This window comes from Orcinus orca, chromosome 2 (genome assembly GCF_937001465.1).
Source record: "Orcinus orca chromosome 2, mOrcOrc1.1, whole genome shotgun sequence".
NCBI lineage: Eukaryota > Metazoa > Chordata > Mammalia > Artiodactyla > Delphinidae > Orcinus > Orcinus orca.
Genome location: NC_064560.1, coordinates 42,262,423 through 42,281,279, shown reverse-complemented (window position 1 = coordinate 42,281,279; position 18,857 = coordinate 42,262,423).

Genomic DNA, 18,857 nt, shown 5'->3' with positions numbered 1-18,857 from the left:
GCCTGCAGGCACCAAGTCAGCTGGCATGCTGTCACTCGTGTGGCTCCATGGCCCTTCCTCTAGGCTTTCAAGTCCTTGTATATATTCAGGTGTTTTACCTGGGAAGGGTGGGAACAGTTCAGCAGCAACTGGCCTGGGGCTCAGCTCACGTTTACTCACAGATGCCTCGGCACGGTGCCCCAGCTTTGCAATGAGGACGCTTGTTGTGTGGGGCCTGCTGGGTGAATGGGAGACGATTCCCCACCACTGACCAACTTCAGAATTGTTTACAACTGGAGCAAGTGCCCTGATACGGTTTTCCTCTGAGTAACTGGTGGGTTCTGTTTTTTTTTTTTTCTCTTTTTCGTTTTTGGTTCAAGGTAGATTTTATTCCTCTTTTTTGTATTTACAGATATAAGCATGGAAATAATTTATTCATATAAATACATGTACGTGAAGGGAATAATTGTTTTTTCTGTTTTATTTTTTAAATTTTATTTCTTTTTAATTTTGAATTTTATTTTATATTTTTATACAGTAGGTTCTTATTGGTTATCTATTTTATACATATAAATGTTTACATGCCAATCCCAATCTCTCAACTCCTCCCACCACCACCCCCCAAGAGCTTTCCCCCCTTGTTGTCCATACGATTGTTGTCTACATCTGTTGCTCTATTTATGCCTTGCAAAATGGTTAATCTGTACAGTTTTTCTAGGTTCCACATATATGCATGAATATACAAGATTTGTTTTTCTCTTTCTGACTTACTTCACTCTGTATGACAGTCTCTAGATCCATCGACGTCTCTACAAATGACCCAATTTCATTCCTTTCATGGCTTAGTAATATTCCATTTTATATATGTACCACATCTTTATACATTCGTCTGTCTGTGGGCATTTAGGTTGCTTCCATTACCTCGATATTGTAAATAGTGATGCAATGAACATTGCGGTGAATGTCTCTTTTTGACTTATGGTTCTGTCTGGGTATATGTCCAGTACTGGGATTGCTGTATCATATGGTAATTCTATTATTAGTTTCTTAAGAAACTCCATATTGTTCTCCATAGTGACTGTATCAATTTATATTCCCAACAATAGTGGAAGAGGCTTCCTTTTCTCCACACCCTTTCCAGCATTTGTTGTTTGTAGATTTTCAGATGATGCCCATTCTAACAGGTGTGAGGTGATACCTCATTGTTGAGTCCATTTCGTTGAGCAAGGGGTAGGTCTTGTCTATTACATATTTGGCTTATGGAACGGTATCTGTGCTAATTTCAAACTCTGGATTTATGCAGCACCCCAACTCACCTTTCCCCTTAAGCAAGCATAAGTTGGTTTTCTAAACTTGAGACCCTGTTCTGTTTTGTAATTCAGTTCATGTGTAGCCAAGTTTACATTCCGTGCATTAGTGATACCTTATGATGTTTCTTTTTCTGTGTGACTTATTTCACTTAGAATCATCGTGCCTCAAACCACTCATTATGCTGGTACAGGCCTGGTGACGCAGATTTCATTGCTGAGTGGTATTCTGTTGTACGTAAGTACCGCAACTTCTTTATCAATTATTTATTCTCTGGGATATTTAACTTGTACTGTAGAAGAGGTTCCTGTAAACAGAGCCGTCCCAAATTTTGGGGTGGCTGTGTCTTTTTGATTTTAATTTCCCTAAGCTTTAGGACCATAAGTGGAAATGCCCTAGACTCTGTTGCTTTGTTTTTCAGATGTATCAGGAAACACCATACACTTCTCCAGAGTGGCTGTTGGCAATTTACATCCCGCCCATCAGCATAACAAGGCTCCCAGTTCTCCATGGCCTGTCCTGCCTTTCTGGATTTTACACTTTTTTCAGATGGCCCTTTTGACCGGGTGGCAGTGAGACTTCATTGTAGTGCAGATTTCCTTTGCAAGGATGCTTGGTTGGCCACAAAGGGCGTATGCGTTTTTTCCTGAATATATTCAGGAAAAAACGCATACGCCCTTTTTGGCCAAGTGCATCATTGTGGACGTTCTGCCTCTTTTCCTATGCTTTACATGCAATTCCCGTCTACCTCCTGAAATCAGTTTCCTGAAATTCTGCCCCGCTTTCACGTCCTCTTGGCAGCCTTACTTCAATATATTTTTGGACGATAGCTATCATTTATAACTCTGCAGTTTTGTGAATTACAGTGCCCCTGAGCTCCTTTATTCAACTCGCTATCTTGTGAGATGGCCACAACACCGCAGGATTGATTCAGGCCCTAGTGTGGTTCCGGCATGGCAAGCTGAGCCTTTGGTTAACTCCTCTTCCTGTTTGGAAATGAGAGTTAAATTTGCCCGTCCAGACACCTCCAGCTAGTCTCTCATTGGTTCTCCCTATTCCTGTTCATTTGCCGCAGAAATTGCAAACTGGGCCAAACAGGAGGTTAAAGGCAGTGACTCTCCAAGTGGGGAGAGTGTTAGTAAAGCGTCTGGAATGTTGCACCCAAGTACCAGGGGACGAAAACTGAGACACATTTGAACACGTTTCCCGATCACACGGTGGATCATACTCTGGGTTCCACATGCATGTTTTAGCTGAAGGAAGAATCCCTTAAAGCTGGAGAGTTGAGACCCATGGAATGGGTACCATGCAATATGACTTCAAAGGGTCTGTATTTGCTCACCGAACCTCACCAATCCTATCACTGCTGCATTTATGCCACTGTACACACGCTTGATTCTCTTTTGGAGACATATAAATCCATAGGTTTTAAGATTCTTACTGGTCAGGTATATTCTTAGGCGTTTAATATGGGGTGTTGAGTCCACTTCATTGAGCAAGGAGTAGCTCTTGTCTATTACATATTTGGCTTATGGAACGATATCTGTGCTAATTTCAATGTCTTGTTTTATGCAGCACCCCATCTCACCTTTCCCCTTAAGCAAGCATTAGTTGGTTTTCTACATTTGAGACCCTGTTCTGTTTGTAATTCAGTTCCTGTGTAGCCAAGTTTACATTCTGTGTATTAGTGATATCTTATGATGTTTCTTTTTCTGTGTGACTTATTTCACTTAGAATCATCATACCTGAATCCACTCATTATGCTGCTACGGGCCTGATGACATAGATTTCACTGCTGAGTGATATTGCATTGTACGTAAGTACCACAACTTCTTTATCCATTTTTCGCTTTCTGTGATATTGAACTTGTACCGTAAACGAGGTTCTTGTAAACAGAGTCGTCCGAAACTTTGGGGTGGCTGTGTCTTTTTGATTTTAATTTCCCTAAGCTTTAGGACCATAAGTGGAAGCGCCCTAGGCTCTGTTGCTTTGTTTTTTGGATGTTTCAGGAATCACCATACACTTCTCCAGAATGGCTGTTGGCAATTTACATCCCGCCCATCAGCATAACAAGGCTCCCAGTTCTCCATGGCCTGTCCTGCCTTTCTGGATTTTACACCTTTTTCAGATGGCCCTTTTGACCGCGGGGAAGTCAGACTTCATTGTCGTGCAGATTTCCTTTGCAACCTTGCTTAGTTGGCCAAAAAGGGCTTATGCGTTTCATCCTGAATATATTCAGGAAAAAACGCATACGCCCTTTTTGGCCAAGTGCATCATTGTGGACGTTCTGCCTCTTTTCCTATGCTTTACATGCAATTCCAGTCTACCTCCTGAAATCGGTTTCCTGCAATTCTGCCCCGCCTTCAAGTCCTCTTCGCAGCCTTACTTCAATATATTTTTGGACGTTATCTGTCATTTATAACTCTGCAGGTTTGTGAATTACAGGGTCCCTGAGCTCCTTTCTTCAACTCGCTTTCTTGTGAGCTGGCCGCAAACCCACAAGACTGCTTCAGGCCCTAATCTGTTTCTGGCAGGGCATGCTGAGCGTTTGGTTAATTCCTCTTCCTGGTGGGAAATGAGTGTTAAATATGCCCGTCCAGACACCTACCTCACTCTCAACCCCTTTGTGATGTGGGTCCTCTGGTTTGTGGTCACCTTTGCTGGGTTCCTCACCTTTCGATGATGTGGCCCCACTAGTGTAAGGACACTCCTGCCTGGTTCTCATCCACGTGGTTATGTGGACCCCCTGGTGAGAGTCTGTTCCTGGCTGTGTTCCTCACCCTTCTGTGAGGGAGACCCTCTGCTGATAGGTCACTCCTGCATGGCTGGCACACATTGCCTTGGTGAAGTCAGCCGTGTGGTGGCAGTTGGAGCGTGCTGGGAATATCCTCCCCCCGGTGATGAGGGCCCTCTTGCGTCAGGCCCTAACTGCTGGGCTCACCAAATTTTCTTAGTGAGCCCAGTGATGCTTTGGCACTCCTCTTAGGATCCCATCTCCTTGGGGATGTCGGCCTTCTGCTCTGAGGTCCCAATGGCTGGGTTGTTCAGATTTTCATGATGTGGGCTCTCTGGTGTTAGTTCACAGAGGCCTGGATCCCATAGCCTCTGTGCTCTTGGCCGCCTGCTGGGAGGTTCCAACTGCTGGATTCCTCACTTTTTTAATTTTTTGGGCCCTCTGTTGTGAGGACCCTCCTGCCTGCCTCACTCCCAGCCCCTTCGTGATGTGTGTCGTCTGGTTTGAGACCATATGTGCTGGGTTCCTCACCTTTCGATGATGTGGGACCAATGGTCTTAGGAGACTCCTGCCTGGTTCACATCCCCTTGGTGATGTGGGCCCTCTGTTGAGAGTCTGATCCTGGCTGGGTTCCTCACCCATCTGTGAGGTGGGCCGTCTGCTGTGAGGTCACTCCTGCCTGGCTTGCTCACCTCACCTTGTGGACATGAGCCCTCTGGTGGCACTTGGAGCCTGCTGGGAGCCTCCTCCCCTCGGTGATGAGGGCCCTCTGGCATCAGGCCCTAACTGCTGGGCTCCCCACATTTTGTGATGTGCACCCAGTGGTGCGAGGACATTCCAGCCAGGTTCACATCCCCATTGGGATGTGGGCCTTCTGCTCTGAGGTCCCAACGCCTGGGTTGCTCAAAGTTTCATGATGTGTGCTCTCTGCTGTTAGTTCACTCCTGCCTGCATCCCATAGCTTCTGTGCTCTCGGCCGCCTGCTGGGAGGTTCCAACTCCTGGATTCCTCACCTTTCTTATTCTTTGGGCCCTCTGTTTTTAGGCTACTCCTGCCTGCCTCACTCCCATTCCCTTTGTGATATGTGTCCTCTGATTTGAGGCCACATGTACTGGGTTCCGCACCTTTCGATGATGTGGCCCCACTGGAGGGAAGACAGTCCTGACTGGTTCCCATCCCCTTGCTGATGTGGGCCCTCAGGTGAGAGTCTGATCCTGCCTGGGTTCCTCACCCTTCTGTGAGGTGGGCCCTCTGCTCTGAGGTCAATCATGCCTGTCTGGCACACGTCACCTTGGCGACGTGTGCCCTCTGTGGCAGTTGGAGTGTGCTGGGATCCTCCTCCCCTCGGTGATGAGGGCCCTCTTGCCTTAGGCCATAACTGCTGGACTCCTCACATTTTCTGATTTGCGCCAAGTGAGTGAGGACACTCTTGCCAGGTTCCCATCCCCAAGGGGATATGGGCCTTCTGCTCTGAGGTCAAAACGGCTGGCTTGCTCACAGTACCATGATGTGGGCCCTCTGCTGTGAGTTCACTCCGTCAAGGATCCCTTATCATCGGTGCTCTGAGCTGCCTGCTGGGAGGTTCCAACTGCTGGATTCCTCAACATTTTATTCTATGTGCCCTCTGTTGTGAGGCTCCTCCTGCCTGCCTCACTGCCAGCCCCTTGGTGATGACTGTCCTATGGCTTGAGGCCACATGTGCTGCATTCCTCACCTTTCGATGATGTGGCCCCACTCGTGTGAGGACACTCCTGCCTGGTTCCCATCCCCTTGGTGAGGTGGGCCCTCTGGCGAGAGTCTAATCCTGGCTGGGTTCCTCAACGTTCTGTGAGGTAGGCCCTCTGCTGTGAGGTCACTCCTGCCTGGCTGGCACACGTCACCTTGGAGACGTGAGCCCTCTGGTGGCAGTTGGAGCGTGCAGGGTGCCTCCTCCTCTCGGTGATGACGGCCCTCTGGCGTCAGGCCCTAAATGGTGGGCTCCCCACATTTTCTGATGTGCGCCCAGTGGTGCGAGGACACTCCAGCCAGGTTCCCATTCCCATGGGGATGTGGGCCTTCTGCGCTGAGGTCCCAACGCCTGGGTTGCTCACAGTTTTATGATGTGGGCCCTCTGCTGTGAGTTCACTGTGGCCTGGATCCCATAGCCTCGGTGTTCTGGGCCGCCTGCTGGAAGGTCTAAATGCTGGAATCCTCACGTTTTTTATATTATGTGCCCGGTGTTGTGAGGCTACTCCTGCCTGCCTCACTCCAAGGCCCTTGGTGATGTGGGTCCTCTGGTTTGAGGACACATGTGCTGGGTTCCTCACCTTAAGATGATGAGGCCCCACTGGTGTGAGGATAATCCTGACTGGTTCCCATCCCCTTTGTGATGTGGGCCCTCTGGTGAGAGTCTGATCCTGGCTGGGTTCCTCACCATCTGTGTGGTGAGCCCTCTATTATCAGGTAACTCTTGCCTGGCTTGCTCACCTCACCTTGTGGACATGAGCCCTCTGGTGGCACTTGGAGCCTGCTGGGAGCCTCCTCCCCTCGGTGATGAGGGCCCTCTGGCGTCAGGCCCTAACGGCTGGGCTCCCCACATTTTGTGATGTGCACCCAGTGGTGCGAGGACACTCCATCCAGGTTCACATCCCCATTGGGATATGGGCCTTCTGCTCTGAGGTCCCAACGGCTGGGTTGTTCACAGTTTCATGATGTGGGCTCTCTGCTGTTAGTTCACTCTGGCATGGATGCCATATCCTCTGTGCTCTGGGCCGCCTGCTGGGAGGTTCCAACTGCTCGATTCCTCAACTTTTGTATTCTATGGGTCCTGTGTTGTGATGCTCCTCCTGCCTGCCTCACTCGCAACCCCTTCGTGATGTGGGTCCTCTGGTTTGAGGCCACATGTGCTGGGTTCCGCAACTTTCAATGATGTGGCCCCACTGGTGTGAGGACACTCCTGCCTGGTTCCCATCCCCTTGGTGATGTGGGCCTTCTGGTGACAGTCTTATCCTGGCTGGGTTCCTCACTCTTCTGTGAGGTAGGCCCTCTGCTGTGAGGTCAATCCTGCCTGACTTGCACACATCACCTTGGCGACGTGGGCCCTCTGTTGGCACATGGAACCTGCTGGGAGCCTCCTGCCCTCGGTGATGACGGCCCTCTAGCATCAGGCCCTAACTGCTGGGCTCCCCACGTTTTCTGATGTGAGCCCAGTGATGCCAGGACACTCCTGTCAGGTTCCCATCCCCATGGGGATGTGGGCTTTCTGCTCTGAGGTCCCAACGCCTGGGTTGCTCACAGTTTCATGATGTGGGCTCTCTGGTGTTAGTTCACTCCTGCCTGCATCCCATAGCTTCTGTGCTCTCGGCCGCCTGCTGGGAGGTTCCAAATGCTGGATTCCTCACCTTTTTTATTCTTTGGGCCCTCTGTTTTTAGGCTACTCCTACCTGCCTCACTCCCATCCCCTTTGTGATGTATGTCCTCTGATATGAGGCCACATGTGCTGGGTTCCTCACGTTTCGATGATGTGGCCCTACTGGTGGGAGGACAGTCCTGACTGGTTCCCATCCCCTTGGTGTTGTGGGCCCTCTGGCGAGAGTCTCATCCTGCCTCGGTTCCTCACCCTTCTGTGAGATAGGCCCTCTGCTGTGAGGTCACTACTGCCTGGCTGGCGCATGCCACCTTGTAGACGTGGGCCCTCTGTTGGCAGTTGGAACCTGCTGGGAGTCTCCTCCCCTCAGTTATGAGGGCCCCCTGGCGTCAGGCCCTAACTGCTGGTCTCCCAAAATTTTCTGATACGTTCTCAGTGGTGCGAGGACACTCCTACCAGATTTATATCCCCATGGGGATGTGGGCCTCCTGCTCTGAGGTCCCAATGGCTGGTTTGCTCAGTTTCATGACATGGGCCCTCTTCTGTGAGTTCACTGTGGCCTGGATCCCATAGCCTCGGTGCTCTGGGCCGCCTGCTGGGAGGTTCCAAATGCTGGATTCCTCACTTTTTTATTCTATGGGCCCAGTGTTGTGAGGCTACTCCAGCCTGCCTCACTCCGAGTCCCTTGGTGATGTGGGTCCTCTGGTTTGAGGACACATGTGCTGAGTACCTCACCTTTTGATGATGTGACCCCACTGGTGTGAAGACACTCCTGCCTGGTTCCCATCCCCTTGGTGATATGGGCCCTCTGGGGAGAGTCTGATGTTGGCTGGGTTTCTCACCCTTCTGTGAGGTGGGACCTCTGCTGTGAGGTAACTCCTGCCTGGCTTGCTCACCTCAGCTTGTGGACATGAGCCCTCTGGTGGCACTTGGAGCCTGCTGGGAGCCTCCTCCCCTCGGTTATGAGAGCTCTGGATAAAACACATATGCCCTTTTTTGCCAAGTGCATTATTTTCCAAGTTCTATCTCTTTTCCTATGCTTTAAGAATGACTCCAGTGTACCTTCTGAAATCGGTTTCCAGCAATTCTGCCCCGCATTCAAGTCTTCTTCGCAGCCTTACTTCAGTATAATTTTGGATGATAGCTGTCATTTATAACTCTGCAGTTTTGTGAATTACAGTGCCCCTGAGCTCCTTTCTTCAACTCGCTTTCTTGTGAGCTGGCCGCAACACCTCAGGATTGCTTCAGGCTCTAATCTGGTTCCGGCACGGCACGCTGAACCTTTGGTTAATTCCTCTTCCTGGTGGGAAGTGAGAGTTAAATTTGCCCGTCCAGACAACTCCAACTAGTCTCTCATTTGTTCTCCCTATTCCTGTTCATCTTCTGCAGAAATTGCAAACTGGGCCAAACAGGAAGTTAAAGGCACTGACTCTCCAAGTGGGGAGAGTGTTAGTAAAGCGTCTGGAATGTTGCACCCGAGTACCATGGGACAAAAACTGAGACACATTTGAACAGATTTCCCGATCACACGGTGGATCATACTCTGGGTTCCACATGCATGTTTTAGCTGAAGGAAGAATCCCTTAAACATGGAGAGTTGAGACCCATGGAATGGGTACCATGCAATATGACTTCAAAGGGTCTGCATTTGCTCACCGAACCTCACCAATCCTATCACTGCTGCATTTATACCACTGTACACACGCTTGATTCTCTTTTGGAGACATATAAATCCATAGGTTTTAAGATTCTTACTAGTCAGGTATATTCTTAGGCGTTTAATATGGGGTGTTGAGTCCACTTCGTTGAGCAAGGAGTAGCTCTTGTCTATTACATATTTGGCTTATGGAACGATATCTGTGCTAATTTCAATGTCTTGTTTTATGCAGCACCCCATCTCACCTTTCCCCTTAAGCAAGCATAAGTTGGTTTTCTACATTTGAGACCCTGTTCTGTTTGTAATTCAGTTCCTGTGTAGCCAAGTTTACATTCTGTGTATTAGTGATATCTTATGATGTTTCTTTTTCTGTGTGACTTATTTCACTTAGAATCATCATACCTGAATCCACTCATTATGCTGCTACGGGCCTGATGACATAGATTTCATTGCTGAGTGATATTGCATTGTACGTAAGTAGCACAACTTCTTTATCCGTTTTTCGCTTTCTGTGATATTGAACTTGTACCGTAAACGAGGTTCTTGTAAACAGAGCCGTCCCAAACTTTGGGGTGGCTGTGTCTTTTTGATTTTAATTTCCCTAAGCTGTAGGACCATAAGTGGCAGTGCCCTAGGCTCTGTTGCTTTGTTTTTTAGATGTTTCAGGAAACACCATACACTTCTCCAGAATGGCTGTTGGCAATTTACATCCCGCCCATCAGCATAACAAGGCTCCCAGTTCTCCATGGCCTGTCCTGCCTTTCTGGATTTTACACTTTTTTCAGATGGCCCTTTTGACCGGGTGGCAGTGCGACTTCATTGTAGTGCAGATTTCCTTTGCAAGGATGCTTGGTTGGCCACAAAGGGCGTATGCGTTTTTTCCTGAATATATTCAGGAAAAAACGCATATGCCCTTTTTGGCCAAGTGCATCATTGTGGACGTTCTGCCTCTTTTCCTATGCTTTACATGCAATTCCAGTCTACCTCCTGAAATCGGTTTCCTGCAATTCTGCCCCGCTTTCACGTCCTCTTGGCAGCCTTACTTCAATATATTTTTGGACGATAGCTATCATTTATAACTCTGCAGTTTTGTGAATTACAGTGCCCCTGAGCTCCTTTATTCAACTCGCTATCTTGTGAGATGGCCACAACACCGCAGGATTGATTCAGGCCCTAGTGTGGTTCCGGCATGGCAAGCTGAGCCTTTGGTTAACTCCTCTTCCTGTTTGGAAATGAGAGTTAAATTTGCCCGTCCAGACACCTCCAGCTAGTCTCTCATTGGTTCTCCCTATTCCTGTTCATTTGCCGCAGAAATTGCAAACTGGGCCAAACAGGAGGTTAAAGGCACTGACTCTCCAAGTGGGGAGAGTGTTAGTAAAGCGTCTGGAATGTTGCACCCAAGTACCAGGGGACGAAAACTGAGACACATTTGAACACGTTTCCCGATCACACGGTGGATCATACTCTGGGTTCCACATGCATGTTTTAGCTGAAGGAAGAATCCCTTAAAGCTGGAGAGTTGAGACCCATGGAATGGGTACCATGCAATATGACTTCAAAGGGTCTGTATTTGCTCACCGAACCTCACCAATCCTATCACTGCTGCATTTATGCCACTGTACACACGCTTGATTCTCTTTTGGAGACATATAAATCCATAGGTTTTAAGATTCTTACTGGTCAGGTATATTCTTAGGCGTTTAATATGGGGTGTTGAGTCCACTTCATTGAGCAAGGAGTAGCTCTTGTCTATTACATATTTGGCTTATGGAACGATATCTGTGCTAATTTCAATGTCTTGTTTTATGCAGCACCCCATCTCACCTTTCCCCTTAAGCAAGCATAAGTTGGTTTTCTACATTTGAGACCCTGTTCTGTTTGTAATTCAGTTCCTGTGTAGCCAAGTTTACATTCTGTGTTAGTGATATCTTATGATGTTTCTTTTTCTGTGTGACTTATTTCACTTAGAATCATCATACCTGAATCCACTCATTATGCTGCTACGGGCCTGATGACATAGATTTCACTGCTGAGTGATATTGCATTGTACGTAAGTACCACAACTTCTTTATCCATTTTTCGCTTTCTGTGATATTGAACTTGTACCGTAAACGAGGTTCTTGTAAACAGAGTCGTCCGAAACTTTGGGGTGGCTGTGTCTTTTTGATTTTAATTTCCCTAAGCTTTAGGACCATAAGTGGAAGCGCCCTAGGCTCTGTTGCTTTGTTTTTTGGATGTTTCAGGAATCACCATACACTTCTCCAGAATGGCTGTTGGCAATTTACATCCCGCCCATCAGCATAACAAGGCTCCCAGTTCTCCATGGCCTGTCCTGCCTTTCTGGATTTTACACTTTTTTCAGATGGCCCTTTTGACCGCGGGGAAGTCAGACTTCATTGTCGTGCAGATTTCCTTTGCAACCTTGCTTAGTTGGCCAAAAAGGGCTTATGCGTTTCATCCTGAATATATTCAGGAAAAAACGCATACGCCCTTTTTGGCCAAGTGCATCATTGTGGACGTTCTGCCTCTTTTCCTATGCTTTACATGCAATTCCAGTCTACCTCCTGAAATCGGTTTCCTGCAATTCTGCCCCGCCTTCAAGTCCTCTTCGCAGCCTTACTTCAATATATTTTTGGACGTTATCTGTCATTTATAACTCTGCAGGTTTGTGAATTACAGGGTCCCTGAGCTCCTTTCTTCAACTCGCTTTCTTGTGAGCTGGCCGCAAACCCACAAGACTGCTTCAGGCCCTAATCTGTTTCTGGCAGGGCATGCTGAGCCTTTGGTTAATTCCTCTTCCTGGTGGGAAATGAGTGTTAAATATGCCCGTCCAGACACCTACCTCACTCTCAACCCCTTTGTGATGTGGGTCCTCTGGTTTGTGGTCACCTTTGCTGGGTTCCTCACCTTTCGATGATGTGGCCCCACTAGTGTAAGGACACTCCTGCCTGGTTCTCATCCACGTGGTTATGTGGACCCCCTGGTGAGAGTCTGTTCCTGGCTGTGTTCCTCACCCTTCTGTGAGGGAGACCCTCTGCTGATAGGTCACTCCTGCATGGCTGGCACACATTGCCTTGGTGAAGTCAGCCGTGTGGTGGCAGTTGGAGCGTGCTGGGAATATCCTCCCCCCGGTGATGAGGGCCCTCTTGCGTCAGGCCCTAACTGCTGGGCTCACCAACTTTTCTTAGTGAGCCCAGTGATGCTTTGGCACTCCTCTTAGGATCCCATCTCCATGGGGATGTCGGCCTTCTGCTCTGAGGTCCCAATGGCTGGGTTGTTCAGATTTTCATGATGTGGGCTCTCTGGTGTTAGTTCACAGAGGCCTGGATCCCATAGCCTCTGTGCTCTTGGCCGCCTGCTGGGAGGTTCCAACTGCTGGATTCCTCACTTTTTTAATTTTTTGGGCCCTCTGTTGTGAGGACCCTCCTGCCTGCCTCACTCCCAGCCCCTTCGTGATGTGTGTCGTCTGGTTTGAGACCATATGTGCTGGGTTCCTCACCTTTCGATGATGTGGGACCAATGGTCTTAGGAGACTCCTGCCTGGTTCACATCCCCTTGGTGATGTGGGCCCTCTGTTGAGAGTCTGATCCTGGCTGGGTTCCTCACCCATCTGTGAGGTGGGCCGTCTGCTGTGAGGTCACTCCTGCCTGGCTTGCTCACCTCGCCTTGTGGACATGAGCCCTCTGGTGGCACTTGGAGCCTGCTGGGAGCCTCCTCCCCTCGGTGATGAGGGCCCTCTGGCATCAGGCCCTAACTGCTGGGCTCCCCACATTTTGTGATGTGCACCCAGTGGTGCGAGGACATTCCAGCCAGGTTCACATCCCCATTGGGATGTGGGCCTTCTGCTCTGAGGTCCCAACGCCTGGGTTCCTCAAAGTTTCATGATGTGTGCTCTCTGCTGTTAGTTCACTCCTGCCTGCATCCCATAGCTTCTGTGCTCTCGGCCGCCTGCTGGGAGGTTCCAACTCCTGGATTCCTCACCTTTCTTATTCTTTGGGCCCTCTGTTTTTAGGCTACTCCTGCCTGCCTCACTCCCATTCCCTTTGTGATATGTGTCCTCTGATTTGAGGCCACATGTGCTGGGTTCCGCACCTTTCGATGATGTGGCCCCACTGGAGGGAAGACAGTCCTGACTGGTTCCCATCCCCTTGCTGATGTGGGCCCTCAGGTGAGAGTCTGATCCTGCCTGGGTTCCTCACCCTTCTGTGAGGTGGGCCCTCTGCTCTGAGGTCAATCATGCCTGTCTGGCACACGTCACCTTGGCGACGTGTGCCCTCTGTGGCAGTTGGAGTGTGCTGGGATCCTCCTCCCCTCGGTGATGAGGGACCTCTTGCCTTAGGCCATAACTGCTGGATTCCTCACATTTTCTGATTTGCGCCAAGTGAGTGAGGACACTCTTGCCAGGTTCCCATCCCCAAGGGGATATGGGCCTTCTGCTCTGAGGTCAAAACGGCTGGCTTGCTCACAGTACCATGATGTGGGCCCTCTGCTGTGAGTTCACTCTGTCAAGGATCCCTTATCATCGGTGCTCTGAGCTGCCTGCTGGGAGGTTCCAACTGCTGGATTCCTCAACATGTTATTCTATGTGCCCTCTGTTGTGAGGCTCCTCCTGCCTGCCTCACTGCCAGCCCCTTGGTGATGACTGTCCTATGGCTTGAGGCCACATGTGCTGCATTCCTCACCTTTCGATGATGTGGCCCCACTCGTGTGAGGACACTCCTGCCTGGTTCCCATCCCCTTGGTGAGGTGGGCCCTCTGGCGAGAGTCTAATCCTGGCTGGGTTCCTCAACGTTCTGTGAGGTAGGCCCTCTGCTGTGAGGTCACTCCTGCCTGGCTGGCACACGTCACCTTGGAGATGTGAGCCCTCTGGTGGCAGTTGGAGCGTGCAGGGTGCCTCCTCCTCTCGGTGATGACGGCCCTCTGGCGTCAGGCCCTAAATGGTGGGCTCCCCACATTTTCTGATGTGCGCCCAGTGGTGCGAGGACACTCCAGCCAGGTTCCCATTCCCATGGGGATGTGGGCCTTCTGCGCTGAGGTCCCAACGCCTGGGTTGCTCACAGTTTTATGATGTGGGCCCTCTGCTGTGAGTTCACTGTGGCCTGGATCCCATAGCCTCGGTGTTCTGGGCCGCCTGCTGGAAGGTCTAAATGCTGGAATCCTCACGTTTTTTATATTATGTGCCCGGTGTTGTGAGGCTACTCCTGCCTGCCTCACTCCAAGGCCCTTGGTGATGTGGGTCCTCTGGTTTGAGGACACATGTGCTGGGTTCCTCACCTTAAGATGATGAGGCCCCACTGGTGTGAGGATAATCCTGACTGGTTCCCATCCCCTTTGTGATGTGGGCCCTCTGGTGAGAGTCTGATCCTGGCTGGGTTCCTCACCATCTGTGTGGTGAGCCCTCTATTATCAGGTAACTCTTGCCTGGCTTGCTCACCTCACCTTGTGGACATGAGCCCTCTGGTGGCACTTGGAGCCTGCTGGGAGCCTCCTCCCCTCGGTGATGAGGGCCCTCTGGCGTCAGGCCCTAACGGCTGGGCTCCCCACATTTTGTGATGTGCACCCAGTGGTGCGAGGACACTCCATCCAGGTTCACATCCCCATTGGGATATGGGCCTTCTGCTCTGAGGTCCCAACGGCTGGGTTGTTCACAGTTTCATGATGTGGGCTCTCTGCTGTTAGTTCACTCTGGCATGGATGCCATATCCTCTGTGCTCTGGGCCGCCTGCTGGGAGGTTCCAACTGCTCGATTCCTCAACTTTTGTATTCTATGGGTCCTGTGTTGTGATGCTCCTCCTGCCTGCCTCACTCGCAACCCCTTCGTGATGTGGGTCCTCTGGTTTGAGGCCACATGTGCTGGGTTCCGCAACTTTCAATGATGTGGCCCCACTGGTGTGAGGACACTCCTGCCTGGTTCCCATCCCCTTGGTGATGTGGGCCTTCTGGTGACAGTCTTATCCTGGCTGGGTTCCTCACTCTTCTGTGAGGTAGGCCCTCTGCTGTGAGGTCAATCCTGCCTGACTTGCACACATCACCTTGGCGACGTGGGCCCTCTGCTGGCACATGGAACCTGCTGGGAGCCTCCTGCCCTCGGTGATGACGGCCCTCTAGCATCAGGCCCTAACTGCTGGGCTCCCCACGTTTTCTGATGTGAGCCCAGTGATGCCAGGACACTCCTGTCAGGTTCCCATCCCCATGGGGATGTGGGCTTTCTGCTCTGAGGTCCCAACGCCTGGGTTGCTCACAGTTTCATGATGTGGGCTCTCTGGTGTTAGTTCACTCCTGCCTGCATCCCATAGCTTCTGTGCTCTCGGCCGCCTGCTGGGAGGTTCCAAATGCTGGATTCCTCACCTTTTTTATTCTTTGGGCCCTCTGTTTTTAGGCTACTCCTACCTGCCTCACTCCCATCCCCTTTGTGATGTATGTCCTCTGATATGAGGCCACATGTGCTGGGTTCCTCACGTTTCGATGATGTGGCCCTACTGGTGGGAGGACAGTCCTGACTGGTTCCCATCCCCTTGGTGTTGTGGGCCCTCTGGCGAGAGTCTCATCCTGCCTCGGTTCCTCACCCTTCTGTGAGATAGGCCCTCTGCTGTGAGGTCACTATTGCCTGGCTGGCGCATGCCACCTTGTAGACGTGGGCCCTCTGTTGGCAGTTGGAACCTGCTGGGAGTCTCCTCCCCTCAGTTATGAGGGCCCCCTGGCGTCAGGCCCTAACTGCTGGTCTCCCAAAATTTTTGATACGTTCTCAGTGGTGCGAGGACACTCCTACCAGATTTATATCCCCATGGGGATGTGGGCCTCCTGCTCTGAGGTCCCAATGGCTGGTTTGCTCAGTTTCATGACATGGGCCCTCTTCTGTGAGTTCACTGTGGCCTGGATCCCATAGCCTCGGTGCTCTGGGCCGCCTGCTGGGAGGTTCCAACTGCTGGATTCCTCAACTTTTTTATTCTATGGGCCCAGTGTTGTGAGGCTACTCCAGCCTGCCTCACTCCGAGTCCCTTGGTGATGTGGGTCCTCTGGTTTGAGGACACATGTGCTGAGTACCTCACCTTTTGATGATGTGACCCCACTGGTGTGAAGACACTCCTGCCTGGTTCCCATCCCCTTGGTGATATGGGCCCTCTGGGGAGAGTCTGATGTTGGCTGGGTTTCTCACCCTTCTGTGAGGTGGGACCTCTGCTGTGAGGTAACTCCTGCCTGGCTTGCTCACCTCAGCTTGTGGACATGAGCCCTCTGGTGGCACTTGGAGCCTGCTGGGAGCCTCCTCCCCTCGGTTATGAGAGCTCTGGATAAAACACATATGCCCTTTTTTGCCAAGTGCATTATTTTCCAAGTTCTATCTCTTTTCCTATGCTTTAAGAATGACTCCAGTGTACCTTCTGAAATCGGTTTCCAGCAATTCTGCCCCGCATTCAAGTCTTCTTCGCAGCCTTACTTCAGTATAATTTTGGATGATAGCTGTCATTTATAACTCTGCAGTTTTGTGAATTACAGTGCCCCTGAGCTCCTTTCTTCAACTCGCTTTCTTGTGAGCTGGCCGCAACACCTCAGGATTGCTTCAGGCTCTAATCTGGTTCCGGCACGGCACGCTGAGCCTTTGGTTAATTCCTCTTCCTGGTGGGAAGTGAGAGTTAAATTTGCCCGTCCAGACAACTCCAACTAGTCTCTCATTTGTTCTCCCTATTCCTGTTCATCTTCTGCAGAAATTGCAAACTGGGCCAAACAGGAAGTTAAAGGCACTGACTCTCCAAGTGGGGAGAGTGTTAGTAAAGCGTCTGGAATGTTGCACCCGAGTACCATGGGACAAAAACTGAGACACATTTGAACAGATTTCCCGATCACACGGTGGATCATACTCTGGGTTCCACATGCATGTTTTAGCTGAAGGAAGAATCCCTTAAACATGGAGAGTTGAGACCCATGGAATGGGTACCATGCAATATGAATTCAAAGGGTCTGCATTTGCTCACCGAACCTCACCAAACCTATCACTGCTGCGTTTATGCTGCTGTACACATGCTTGATTCTCTTACGGAGACATAAAAATCCATAGGTTTTAAGATTCTTACTAGTCAGGTATATTCTTAGGCGTTTAATATGGGGTGTTGAGTCCACTTCGTTGAGCAAGGAGTAGCTCTTGTCTATTACATACTTGGCTTATGGAACGGTATCTGTGCTAATTTCAATCTCTGGTTTTATGCAGCACCCCAACTCACCTTTCCCCTTAAGCAAGCATACGTTGGTTTTCTACATTTGAGACCCTGTTGTGTTCTGTAATTCAGTTCCTGTGTAGCCAAGGTTACATTCCATGTATTAGTGATATCTTATGATGTTTCTTTTTCTGTGTGACTTATTTCTCTTAGAATCATCGTACCTGAATCCAGTCATTATGCTGCTATGGGCCTGATGACATAGATTTCATTGCTGAGTGATATTGCATTGTACGTAAGTACCGCAACTTCTTTATCCATTTTTCGCTTTCTGCAATATTGAACTTGTACAGTAAACGAGGTTCTTGTAAACAGAGACATCCCAAACATTGGGGTGGCTGTGTCTTTTTTATTTTAATTTCCCTAAGCTATAGGACCATAAGTGGAAGTGCCCTAGGCTCCATTGCTTTGTTGTTTAGATGTTTCAGGAAACACCATACACTTCTCCAGAGTGGCTGTTGGCAATTTACATCCCGCCCATCAGCATAACAAGGCTCCCAGTTCTCCATGGCCTGTCCTGCCTATCTGGATTTTACACTTTTTTCAGATGGCCCTTTTGACCGGGGGGAAGTGAGACTTCTTTGTAGCACTGATTTCCATTGCAAGCTTGCTTTGTTGGCCAAAAAGGGCGTATGTGTTTTTTCCTGAATATATTCAGGAAAAAACGCATACGCCCTTTTTGGCCAAGTGCATCATTGTGGACGTTCTGCCTCTTTTCCTCTGCTTTAAATGCAATTCCAGTCTACCTCCTGAAATCGGTTTCCTGCAATTCTGCTCGACTTTCAAGTCCTCTTGGCAGCCTTACTTTAATATATTTTTGGACGATAGCTGTCATTTATAACTCTGCAGGTTTGTGAATTACAGTGCCCCTGAGCTCCTTTCTTCAACTCCCTTTCTTGTGAGCGGGCCGAAACACCGCAGGATTGCTTCAGGCCCTAGTGTGGTTCCGGCACGGCATGCTGAGCATTTGGTTAATTCCTCTTCCTGGTGGGAAATGAGAGTTAACTTTGCCCGTCCAGACACCTCCAGCTAGTCTCTCATTGGTTCTCCCTATTCCTGTTCATTTTCCGCAGAAATTGCAAACTGGGCCAAATAGGAGGTTAAAGGCACTGACTCTCCAAGTGGGGAGAGTGTTAGTAAAGCGTCTGGAATGTTGCACCCGAGTACCAGGGGATGAAAACTGAGACACATTTGAACACGTTTCCCGATCACACGGTGGATCATACTCTGGGTTCCACATGCATGTTTTAGCTGAAGGAAGAATCCCTTAAACATGGAGAGTTGAGACCCATGGAATGGGTACCATGCAATATGACTTCAAAGGGTCTGCATTTGCTCACCGAACCTCACCAATCCTATCACTGCTGCGTTTATGCCGCTGTACACACACTTGATTCTCTTTTGGAGACATATAAACCCATAGGTTGTAAGATTCTTACTAGTCAGGTATATTTTTAGGCGTTTAATATGGAGTGTTGAATCCACTTCGTTGAGCAAGGAGTAGCTCTTGTCTGTTACATATTTGGCTTATGGAACGGTATCTGTGCTAATTTCAATCTCTGGTTTTATGCAGCACCCCAACTCACCTTTCCCCTTAAGCAAGCATAAGTTTTATTTTCTACA